This window comes from Habropoda laboriosa, unplaced genomic scaffold, assembly GCF_001263275.1.
Source record: "Habropoda laboriosa isolate 0110345459 unplaced genomic scaffold, ASM126327v1 scaffold124, whole genome shotgun sequence".
Classification (NCBI taxonomy): domain Eukaryota; kingdom Metazoa; phylum Arthropoda; class Insecta; order Hymenoptera; family Apidae; genus Habropoda; species Habropoda laboriosa.
This window is the reverse complement of record NW_017100265.1, coordinates 1959498-1971643: the sequence shown is the minus strand read 5'-3', so window position 1 is coordinate 1971643 and position 12146 is coordinate 1959498.

Here is a 12146-nt window from a genome sequence, read left to right as displayed (position 1 = left end):
CTCTCTCTCTCTTTTCCTATTGTCTTTGAGGCGAATGGTAAATCGTACGATGGTTGCGAACGGCTATGAAACGAAGGGACGGTGGTCGAGAATGGAACAGTTTAGCTGAAATTCGACCGACAGGGGTGAAATCGTAGAGTTTCGTGTTTTATCAGGGGACGACTGGTACGCGTGTCTACGTTCCGGCGTCGATGTAATCTGTCGCGAATAACCGTTCTTTGATGTTGTCCTTGAGGAATCCGTGAACGCTGCGCCGGGGAATATCGATATTCGACGGGCTGTATCGCACGAAATTTCAAGCATGGCCGAGCCGTTTGATGACAAACGCACCCTCGCACGCAGGGGGTGGAAATCGAAATGCGTCCACCCCCCGTCCGTCAGATGGGGGGACGAATTCGACCAATTGATGGGTTTGGGGCTGATGTCGATCAATCGACAAACTCGTACCTCAAAGCCAATGGCCATTCCTATTCCACTGACCCTGTTTGTTCGCCGCTTGTTTTACCGATGAACCGAGTCTTTTTTTCTCTTTTTTCTTTTTCATCCCGTGCACACACGATCGTCGTTGAAAATACTGCTTTCACGGTAGGTATGAAATATGTATGTGTTTTGAAAAAGACCGTGTGCGTCCCTCTGTCGATTTCACTTTTAACCGCGTTTTTCAACGATGACAAAGCTCTTTGTCCATTGCTAAAAGCATCTTAAAAAATGGTCCAAGTATTGCGCGCCTAGAGGAATTTATTTGCTACGTTTCAACGTTGTCACGAGTATTTCTTTTTATTGTCGTGCTAAATTTATAATATTTTCTTGAACCTTGAAAGCCAAGGTAAACAAATGTCCACAAGGTTCCAAACTCTAGCTTTCTTCGTAAAATAATTTGCGTAGGTCACTGATAAACTGCTTTCACGTCAGTGCATGTTTTATTATAAATTTTACGCTGTGTGGCCATATTCGCGTTAAACTTTTGGTAACCCTTGGTGTCAGAAAAGAAATCATAGGTCAAGGGGTTAAACTACCGAACAGTCCTCTAACGATACTGTACTTTATCAACGCGTCTCCGTTCCGTGATAGTTGTCACTTAACAAACGATTAGTACACGGAATACAACACACCTCTCCCAACACCTCAACACTTCACCTCGCAGGATCACCGCTATCGCCAATCCCACAATTTCCCAGGTTCGCGCCAGTAGGTACAGCGGGATGAACAAACGGCGAGGGATAAAAGAAAGATCACACATTCCCGAGTCTCTCTCTCTCTCTCTCTCTGGAGGCGTTACATCGCGTAGAACATTCTCTCCTTCGAATAAATTCCGCGGGTATCGTTGGCCGCGGTTCAACGTGGCCCCGCGTATACACAGACGCCAAGGTAAACAGGAAAACCGATCCAGGGAGCGGGGCACGACTTTGCGGCTCGTGGCTCGTTGTTCGAGCGCTTCCCTGGCCGCGGAGTTTGCTTTTGTACGTGGAATATCCGGTGAAACGAGCCGGCTGCTGATTCGATCGGACAGCAGCATCGCAGGTACATATCGCGTTCGTGGCGCCCCTTCTCGCGCGCATCCGGACAGGCAACCCTATATATCTGGCTTCTGTCTCGTTCCACGACCGTTTAAAAGCCTCTCTGCCTAACCTTAACACGAGACCTAACTCCGTCTTCGTCAGTCCTCGTGCCCGTGAAAACGTGGCCACAATGCGGAATCCCACTGCCTTTATACCTCTATCCTCGCGAGCATAATACGCTTGGCCCGTGCGGTTAGCCTAACCGCTCCTACCCGGCATAGTTCTTACCTCGTCACTCCTTTGATTCCCTTACCTTCAACGACGAGCCATGCGTGAGTTATTAGCATATGGTATCATATTTTCGATGGATCCAACAGATAGAGCTTCCCTTCACGATTATCGAACGTTCTAACAACGGGATGTACATACTGTGTTCTCTTCTTTTTTTTCTTTTCGCTAGGCGAAAGTTGATTGTTTGATGTATGCTGGTAGGATAATGGTTTTTGGGGTATTGTTTGAGGATTTGGGAGTAGACGATGGGAGGATTAGGTTAGATTAGCGTGTGGTCTGTGATAGATGTAACGAGACTACTGTTTTGTCGACGACTGTGTTGAATTGAATGAATATTTTGCAGGAACTATGTAACAACTGTGTGTGTTTTGCTTTAATTGTAGCTGAAGTAAATTTTTGTATATTTTATCACTCTAATTTACTCTCCATTCCTCGTCATTTTATCTCAATGTTTCTTCATTCGTAGTAATACTTTATGTATGAATATAAATGTAAATAAATTTTAAAAAATTGCTAATTATTTTTCGTCTAACTTCTACTAATTAAGGAAATTCTTGATGTAAAACGACTACACTACACTTCAAATAAAAGAGATAAACTTAGTGAACGCAAGGGGTGTACGATTTATCCATAGAAGCCAAGATCAGACAAATTCCAATTTTCCCCAGCTTTCCTCCGAATTGGTATTTTTATTGAAAAGAATTTTTGAAGATTTCACTTAACAAACAATTGAATTGGAATTTTTTCAAATTTTTCCAAAACCTAAAACTGTTAAACGAATTGGACTTAAACATAAACGACCCAGTTTGCCAAATATTTCGTAATATTGTTAATTCTTCACAATTTAATTATAGTAGAGGCTTTGACAAGTATCCTAGAATTTTTTCAAATTTATCGGAAAACCTAAAACTGTAAAAAGAATTGGACTTAAACATAAACGACCCAGTTTGCCAAATATTTCGTAATATTGTTAATTTTTCACAATCTAATGGGATGTACAACATAGTAGAGACTTTGACAAGAATCCTACAATTTTTGTCAAATTTTTCGAAACCTAGAATTGTAAAAAAGGTAGACTTGAAAATTAGATTTAAAAAAATTGGACAAATCTTCAATTTGATTGTGTAAAATACTGTGTCAACGGGTTAAAAACCCAATTTCCCCGATCAAATACCAACAGACGATGACACGAATTTCTCCAGCTCTTCTTCGCGAGAACAGACTCTCCCCTTCGTTTCTCGTTAACCCCTTAGGAAATCTTCGTTACAGCGGAACAGAGATTTTCGGGCTGGCTGCGATGGACGTAAATACGGTATTAAATATACGAGAAAATTATTTTCACCCGACGAGGCCGGCGGAGTTTTAGACTCCGTCAGGGTGTCGTTCGCGAACGTAAGTCAAGTTGGTGTAATTTCATAGCGTGGCAGCGCTATCGCGAGAAATAAGCGTTTGGCGCCGCGTGCAGTTGATTGTGACGTATGATACTCGTACATTATGCAGCTCGCGCTTCGTCTCGGTTTCGAGTTTCGACATTTTTCTCGGTGCTTTATTACACGCTCGAGATATTTCTGCCCCCGCCGCGATACATCCGCGGCGAACGGACAGCGGACGCGTACTACACGTGTACATTGTTACGTACGTGTGTAAATATATGTGTGCATATAAATAAATAAATATATGTATTTTTTTTTTTTTTTTTCGTAATAGTGGTAAACAGGAGAGCACTGTGTGCACGCGAACAAAACAAGATTTATTATCTACGCGATATTGGATTCCAACGAGCGGCCATTTAAATCGCCGATACTAAAATTCACTTTATCGCTCGCTCCTTAAGTATATCGTTTAAACGCGTTGGTTCGAATTAAACCTGTGATCTGAAGGTACGGATGATCGTTTCTCGTTCATTCACGTGAATTTGTCTGTGTTTTTCGTTGAGGAATTTGTCAGGAATTTGGATGATTTTGTTCCCTTTAAATGTCAAAATTGCGAACGCGCCAATTTTTTCTTTTCGAGTAAAGAAATGGGCCGAGTGTGACGAAAGAAAGAGGGGATAATCAGAAATTATTTTATAGTTAAGTTTAAGTGTGAAGTGAAGATTAATATTTGCAAGGAAATTAAAAAATTGAATTTCTGTAATTTATCGAATCGCACATTCATGATGTTGGCATAGAAAGGACGATTTAATTGTCCAAAGTAATCTTTTGTTAAATATATTTGCGTATCTGAGCTGAATTGATTTATTTCATAATTTGTAAATATAATTTTTTAACGACTGATTATTATTCTTCATCCCCTATTTTCTGTTCAATTTTTCCGTACATATGGCCATTTAAAAAGCACATTTTACAAAAGAAGGAATTTTTCATGTTAATTTGTCATTGAAAAATACGACAAAAATGTATAAAATTCTTGACATAATATTCTTATATATCAAAAATTATTACACACGTTTAAATACCTTATACTATGATGATTTTCATACTTCATCAAAATATTGCAAATTTCGTTAAGAAATTTTCCAAGAAAAATTTAAACGTTAAAATTCTAAAGATCGTCAATATTTCCACGAAACCGTGACACATTCGTTACATGGTATCCCTTAAAGTGGTTTATTTCATGGTCCATTAAGATTCAATCTCGTCACACCCTTAAACTTGCCACAGCAAACAAAGGGGAAGGTACATAATGACCTTCTCACAAATTTAATTAATCATCCCTGTAAAAACCTTGTATACATCTGAAAGTTCACCCGTAATCCAAACTTAATTTGCCCTTTCTAAAGATTCCTCGTAATTAGCGTTGTCCTTCGTCAATTGAACACCGTGCAAAAGAAATGGAAAAAAAAATTGCGGAAGCTGCGAAACAGGGGAGATTTGGAAATCTCTCGACAACACGTCAGACCGATCTAGTGGTGAATCTGTAAATGACACCAGCGTAGGATTTAAGGGTCGATAAAGCAGTTCACCCTTTTCGACCCTCCATTGCATCGATGCGGCAGAATTCTTTCTTAAGGGGTAACTTTTTTTTCACAGCCAGCGACCCGCTCGGTCACGATTGGTACTACGCGAAATGCGTTTGTTAACCTTCTATATAGATCTCAACCCTTCTGAGACTCCACAGAACTATAGTAGTTTCATATAAAATTCTTCCCGTATTTTGAATGAACTTTTATTTATAACGTGTCACAAAATATTGTCATCAATTTGCTAAACAATTTTGATACACATTTTTTGGTTGAATTGTTAACGTTTCAGAAGGAAATATTAAATATTCAGCTGAAATTCAGGTAAAGTGTGAAGAATTTTGAAACAGTGAAGAATATAGTGTGCTATCGTATTTGCACCTAAAATTGAGCAACCAGACGTTCTCTGATGAATAGCGAGTTCAGAGTACCCGTTAAAGGGTTAACCGACCCTAATATACATAATGCTCACTCCTACGGTAAGGCAACCTAACAGGCAACTATGTCACATCGGTGTCGTAATATAATCACGATTTATATCCGCTAAACATGTAATTTAAATCATACTCAAATTTACCAAATAATTGCAACGTTATTCTCCTAAAATAAACACTTTGTCCTCGATAAATCACTCTTGAAATTAACACTAAATTAAACAATAAATCTTCCATTTCCTAAATCCTACAATTCACACATACAGTTTGTCCCCAATAAATGACCTCTCAAAATGAATATTAAATAAAACAATAAATCCAAAATCCTAGAATTCACACTTTCTCAATTCTCTCTCTACGAATAGCCCAAATATTTTCGCGCACGTGGGTCCGGAAATTGTGTGTTCTCGGAGATAGGAAGCACGGCAATACCTCTTTTGTTCGCAAAAAAAAAAAAGAAAAAAAAAACACGGTCGATTCTGCGCCGTGAAATTCTGAATTTCACGCGTCCGCAGAAATCAACGCCGCTGATCTCGAAGTGTTTCAAATTGCCGCGTAACACGAGAAATAGCCTGAAACGAAAAGTTGTTGGCAGCGTCATTGTCCAGGCCATTAAGGGCCAGGTATCAGGTTGATAACTACGACGACATCCGGGGAGAAGGATCATTTCCTGCGTGAAGGAAACGTATCCGTGGGGCGAACGGACGGAAAATAGCAGGACGCGGTGCCAGGCGACTTTTTATTAAGCTGACTAGAACCCTTCATTACGTGGAACACCTTTTGTCCATCAGGAGTCGGACCTGCTGTTGCACCTTCGTTTTCGTTTCCAATGGGAAACGGCGAAAAAGGGCCGAAGAATTCCTCCGCGACGATGGAAGATCGCCGAGACATTTGAGACGCGCGCCGACAAAGCCTATTCATTTGGACTTTCTTAATGACGGGATCGTTAGCCCCTGATAGCCAAAAGCGTTGCGTTCTATGGCGATTCCGTGGCGCTTGCCGCCTCGTTTGCGAGATACCTCGTGCGGAACTGTTCAACGTTTCTGATGATTTTTTCATGCGGGCAATTTTTTGAAGAGTTTTTGAAATTGAACGTTGAGAACTAAGCGAGTATTAAGTATTGGGTCATTCCATGAGTTCGTGCCGAATTTTATAATTTAGATCAATATTTCCAACGAACCTTTCAATTTGATAAAGAAAACGTAAGCGGCTTCTCATTCCACAGCTTTTTTCTATTTTTTTGGTAAAATCATTACATATGTCGTCACTGTAGTATTTCCTTGGATTTTCATTAAATTACTTTCCGTTTTTGGCACGAACTTATGGGATGACCTAATACTTACAAATTTTTTTTTTCTTTTCAAGCCTAATTTTAGACATAGAATTTTCCTGTTCGTGAATATTTTTGCTCCGCTACAAAATTTTTTTGGAAACTTTTTTATATTCTTAAGAATTTCTTAACAATGCATTTACCAGAGTAAACTTCCGAAAAATTGAACAGTGTAGCGTACTTGTTTCCACAAAAGGACACGCTCGTTTAGAATTCACGGTGTCTGCTTTGATTACGAATTCGCGTGACTTTTACGGCTCTTTATCTGTCAGCGGATAATAATGGAAGGAAGAAACAAGTGTGGAAATGGTTCTAAGCGAGCTTCTCATTTTATCAGGGCAGCTAACGTTCCACGAATCGTATAAACACCGGCCTGTAATTTGTTACATTGATTCGTCGTCTGAACGGCGAGGACATTACGATGCTGTTTAACGCGCTCGTTGGTATTTCAATTTTGCCCGCTGGTTACTTATGAAATTGTTTGAATGCGTTTGCACAATAACATGAATCAACAGGGACCGCTACGCCGGAGTACCGAATAATCTGACCATCGTTCCTCGTAAAGAGCGCGCCCGATGCTAATAACTGTTAGCGGTTACAAGCGTTTATCTGTTTGCTCATCGCGAGTAAAACCGAACTGTCCACACGAATGTGCTCCATTGCGGTGGGAAAGTAAACCTTGTTACGTATTCCGTGCTCAAGGTACCATCTACGAATTGTGTTTTATGTTTTTTGCAAAGGGATTGTTACTCAATGCTGTTGTTGCACTTGATAAAAATATGAAATTTTTTTTATGTTTGACAAAGTAGTTTTTAACAAATGAAGTTAGAGTTACCAATGAATTTAACTACCTTCCCAGAAAGCAGCACTGTAAACTAAATAGTTCCATATACTACCTTTATAACTTGCATTATATTATTTACAAGTATTACAAACATTTTAAACGAAAGTGTCACCAACCATATTCTTATTTAAACTGAATTCAAACCATGTCCCCGTTTAAATTTAATTGGAAATTAAAATTAAATTTAAAATTTACTTCAAGATCTTCCATTCAAATTTAATTCAAGATTATTCGATCAAACTTAAATTTTTAAATTTAGCACAAAATTATTTACTTAATTCTAAATTTTCGAATTTAATTCATGTATGTAGGCACCTATTATAAATACATTATGTTCCTTAAATCGTACCAATGCGAGCCTTCCGCAAAAGAAGATACGATTCATACCAACAAAGAAGGGTAGTTTTGCGTTCTCCATAATGGATCTTACAAGAAAGACACGACCCACTGCACGAAATACACAGCATCTCTTCACGAAACTTACACAGGAATCTTAAAATATGATCATTCTTTATCAAAGAGTATCTCAGTGTCTATACCTACACACGCCAATAGATTTTTTATCTATTTAGAGTGAATGGAGGGGGCGTATGACGAAACCGCAGCGGCCGACTAGCAATATAATGAGACGTCTCGATCTGCGATTGCGGGCCCCGAGATAGGGATATCGCGATTGGTAGTAAGAGGTAGCCGGGATTTATAATTGATGAGGGCTGTAGAACGACGCCGAGGTGTCGTTATCCGCGCTGACAAGATAATACTCGCGAAAGCCGAGAGCCCTCTCCTCTCTCTCTCTCTCCTCTTTCTCGGCCAGTCTCTCCTCTCTATCTCTCCCTCTCTCTCTACCCGTTTTCTCACTTCGTTCCTCTCCAACCGTTCGCCCACCCTCTCGTCCCGCCTTTCTCACCCCGATAGCACTCCTATTTCCCTACGCTCGAGGGCCCTCTCTCACCTGACAGCCCTTCAAGGAACGACCGACTACCACGATAACGACCAGCCACTATATGCATGCGAATACATTATATAACGGCGACTGTTACGCCTACTGAAAACTTCGTGTCGCTGTGCCGACGATTGGGAAGGAAGGGAAGGAGAGGGGAAGAAAGAAAGAAATGATCGTTCTATCGATGAGTACTTTTAATGCCAGTTTAACGACGCTCGCTGTGGTGGATCCTGGCGAGGATATTGAGACAGGATCGTGGTTCCTGCAGTTTGGGGGGAATAAAGGAACATTGGATGATGGTGGACGTTGGGCAATCGGTCTGGGCATGATCGATAATATCGATCGAATTGAAAATTGCCAAATATCGAAATATCTTGGATTTAAAAATATTTAGAAATTCTTTCGCCAATTCTACAATCTTAATATCAATCACACGCTATGTGTAGTATTATCAGTATTAGTTGGGATTGACAATATTATCGATACTGAGGTTGCAGAATTCGTGAATGAATTTTTCAATATTTTAAAATCCAAGATATTTCGATATTTTACGTATCTTGTGATATGTGTTTTAGAAGAGTGGTTCACGAAAGGGGGTGAAGTTAGTCTACGTGGAGGCATATTTTATGGTATTATCAGATCCAAGGAAAACACGTTCAAATGGAGAAGAATGGATAGGGTTGCTTATTAATGTGCCTCCTTTTTTTTTTTTTTTTTTAACGGTAGCAACATTCGAGTGTTAAAAAAATATTGCGCAAGGTGAACGTGAATTAAGGGAAGATTGTATATTGTGAAATTAATATTCTACGCGGTGATACGTGATACGAGTGTGATTAACGTTCGAATGAAATAAGGTTATTTAATAGTACGTTCTTTTTCTCGAGATAATACTTTCTTCAAAGAGAATGGTAATTCAGAGAAGTATTTCTTTTTTTTTTTTAAATGAATATGAACGGACTTTGCGAAGCTGTAACGCAATCATCTGTACCTTGTTGAGTGAGATGTAGCCGCGCAATAGGCATATCGGCTTTGGGATCGGTTTTCCTTCATTTCGAGAACGAAAAGGTCCGAGATTGCCGCCATTTCCCAGTGGAGCACCTTTGATAAGGAAGCTTCGAAGATTTATGTCCCCGGTAACCCCTCCTTTTCCCTTTTTGTCCCTCCCCCTTTTCAATCTCATACTACTCTCTTACCGTTTCCGTATACCTAAGATATTGTACTATACACTCCTACCCTTGATACATATTTCACGACACGTAACGAGAATTTTACATTTGCTTATACTCTACACACTATATACGCGAGATAACCGTTCAAAAATTGAAAAGACCAATCTTAAACGAGATGTGACTGGAAATTTTTTTTTTTGTCGGAAGGAGTAAAAAAGATATTCGAATTTCTTTGCCATTGCAATATGGGACATTAAACACCATACACCTTTAAATTTAACTTCTGTCCAATATCTTGCACGGTTTTGTAAATATTCACGATAGTATGAAAACTGGCGATTTTTTTAGGAAATATTTTCACCCCCACGGCAGTTTCATTGTCAAAATAAAAAATAGTTTTGTTACTAGCGTCACTTGAGCTACATTTCAGCAAAGTTTCAAACTTTTTTGAATTTTCAATTTGCCGAATTTCCCTTATCAAAGAATGTCAAATATTAATTTAAAAGAGCAATCGTATTCTCCTTGTAATCACGCTTCACTTTCCCTCTGTGCATAAACCTAAATATATGAATAAACCCGTACATGTTCTTATCGTTCTCTCATTTGCCGCGAAGATGTTGCTTGAGAAAGAATGAAACACGAGAGAAACGTTTGAACAAGTAACAGGACAAAGAAAAGAATGGGGAATGGGTGAAGGAGAAACAAGAAAGAAGAGGGAAGAGCAAGAAGACACTTGAGAGGGGAGGTCGCGCGAGTATTTCAGGGGAATTGGTGGAGGAGAAACGAGCTCGTTACCTCTTCCTGTTCGTGGATAGAGACTCACCTTTTTCGCACCATCATCCCCACATCCTGTACCAGCTACACTCCCGACCCTCGCCCCTCTCCACGACCATTCTTTTGCAGAACCTCGTGCTTGTCCGATAAGGAATTTGATTTAAAAATTCCAACGACTCGCCCTTTTATGTAAATACACGTAGACGGTTCGACGAGCAGGAAAAATCAACGGCGAAGGTGTCACCCCCTCTTTTCAACCTCGCGACGCAGCGGTTGTACTGTGTTCTGTTTTCCTTTTTCTTTGTGGAAAAGAGAGATAAAAATACGACTGTTAGATGTGTCGAGACACTTTTTTTTCGTCGTTATATTAGAGGGAAGATTATTGTAAATGAAAGTGTATTTAAATTCTGCGTCACTTGAGAATTATATTTTGCATGCTTTTATTTTTCGAAGAAGTTATTTGAAATAATTCTCAATCATTTGTGGTTAAAGGAAATAAGAAAGAATTTTTCTGGTAAATTCGTATCTTTTTCTTTTGTTTACCAAATTTGTCGAAATTCCTCTACCTCCATTTTGCAACATTTTTACTTTCAAAAATTCGAGAAGAAAGTAGAAAGTTACATTCGTGTCCTCAAACAAAAAAATTGAAATTTTTCATTTGCCAGTTGCCTACAAAAAAAAATTCCCAAACTTCACCTTATTTCAAAGTGCAATCGGAACAATTTAACGAAAAATATGTAACATATTGTTCCACGAACAATCACTGGAAAACTCGACTAATGGAATAAATCATAGAAATCGGAAATACCGAATGATCATCACGATCGAAATGCGATCGCGTATTTCCCTTAACGAGACGTGAACAGCGAAAGGTTTCGCATTTAATATGCATTACCAGCGACTAGATTCAACAACGTTTTCCCGGAGTCGTTAAGAAAATTGTCGGAAAGTAGGAAAATCTGGTGGTAGCCGGGCGGCGCGCGGATCGGCTCCGTGGGAAATAATTCTCCGATTATTCTAGGTTAAGTTATAACAGGGAGGCCTTCGTGGGCTCTTCGGGTGGCATCCATATTTATAAGGCTCGCTCGTGAATTCGTCAGCAATTTCTTCTGTAACGATTAACCCGCTCCGTCGCCGCGGTCTTCGTTCCGCGCGCCGAATTAATAAATGCCACGTTGCTTCTTTCCTGCTTCTCGGTTACATAATCGGCATTATGACTTTCAACAGACTGGATGAACGGAAGAATTTTCTATTAAATTTCATGTCTCTTGTAAATACCGTTTTAATTAACCCGTCCCCGATTGGACCAATTTTAATTGAAGTATCCATTAAACGGGTACCCTCCATGCACGGAGTTATAATTTCGCTCCGTCTCGATTCAGGTCGCAGACAGAAATAAAAGGGGAAAAGAGGGAGATAGAAGAAGAGAGAGAGAGAGAGAGAGGGGAGAGCAAGAGGAGACAAATAGAAGAAGAAGGAGAAGAATGTAAGGTCTCGTCGAATGATATTTCACATTTGTGAAATTTACATTCACTTCAGTTATAACGGCATCGGCTACAAGAATGTGCTCGAGCCACGAGAGTTCTCGCCCAATCATAAAAGACCGCCCTCGATCCTCTCTCTCTCTCTCTCTACTCGTCGTGTGGCCGCGACAGAAAAATATTTTCCGTAAGTTGGTTCGATTCAAATCAAGCGGGGTCTCCACCGACGACGAGTGCGACGACCTGTCTGAAAACTTCCACTTTAATGGATCGAATATTGACGAGGAAGATGAGGCTCTTTTCCGCGAAAAGTCCACGCTGCCAAGCACTTATGTCCTTTACGATGCTTCCATTACGGTGAACATTACGTGACGGTGGAGAAGGAAAGGTGGGAAGGGACACGGAAGGAAGGCAGATAG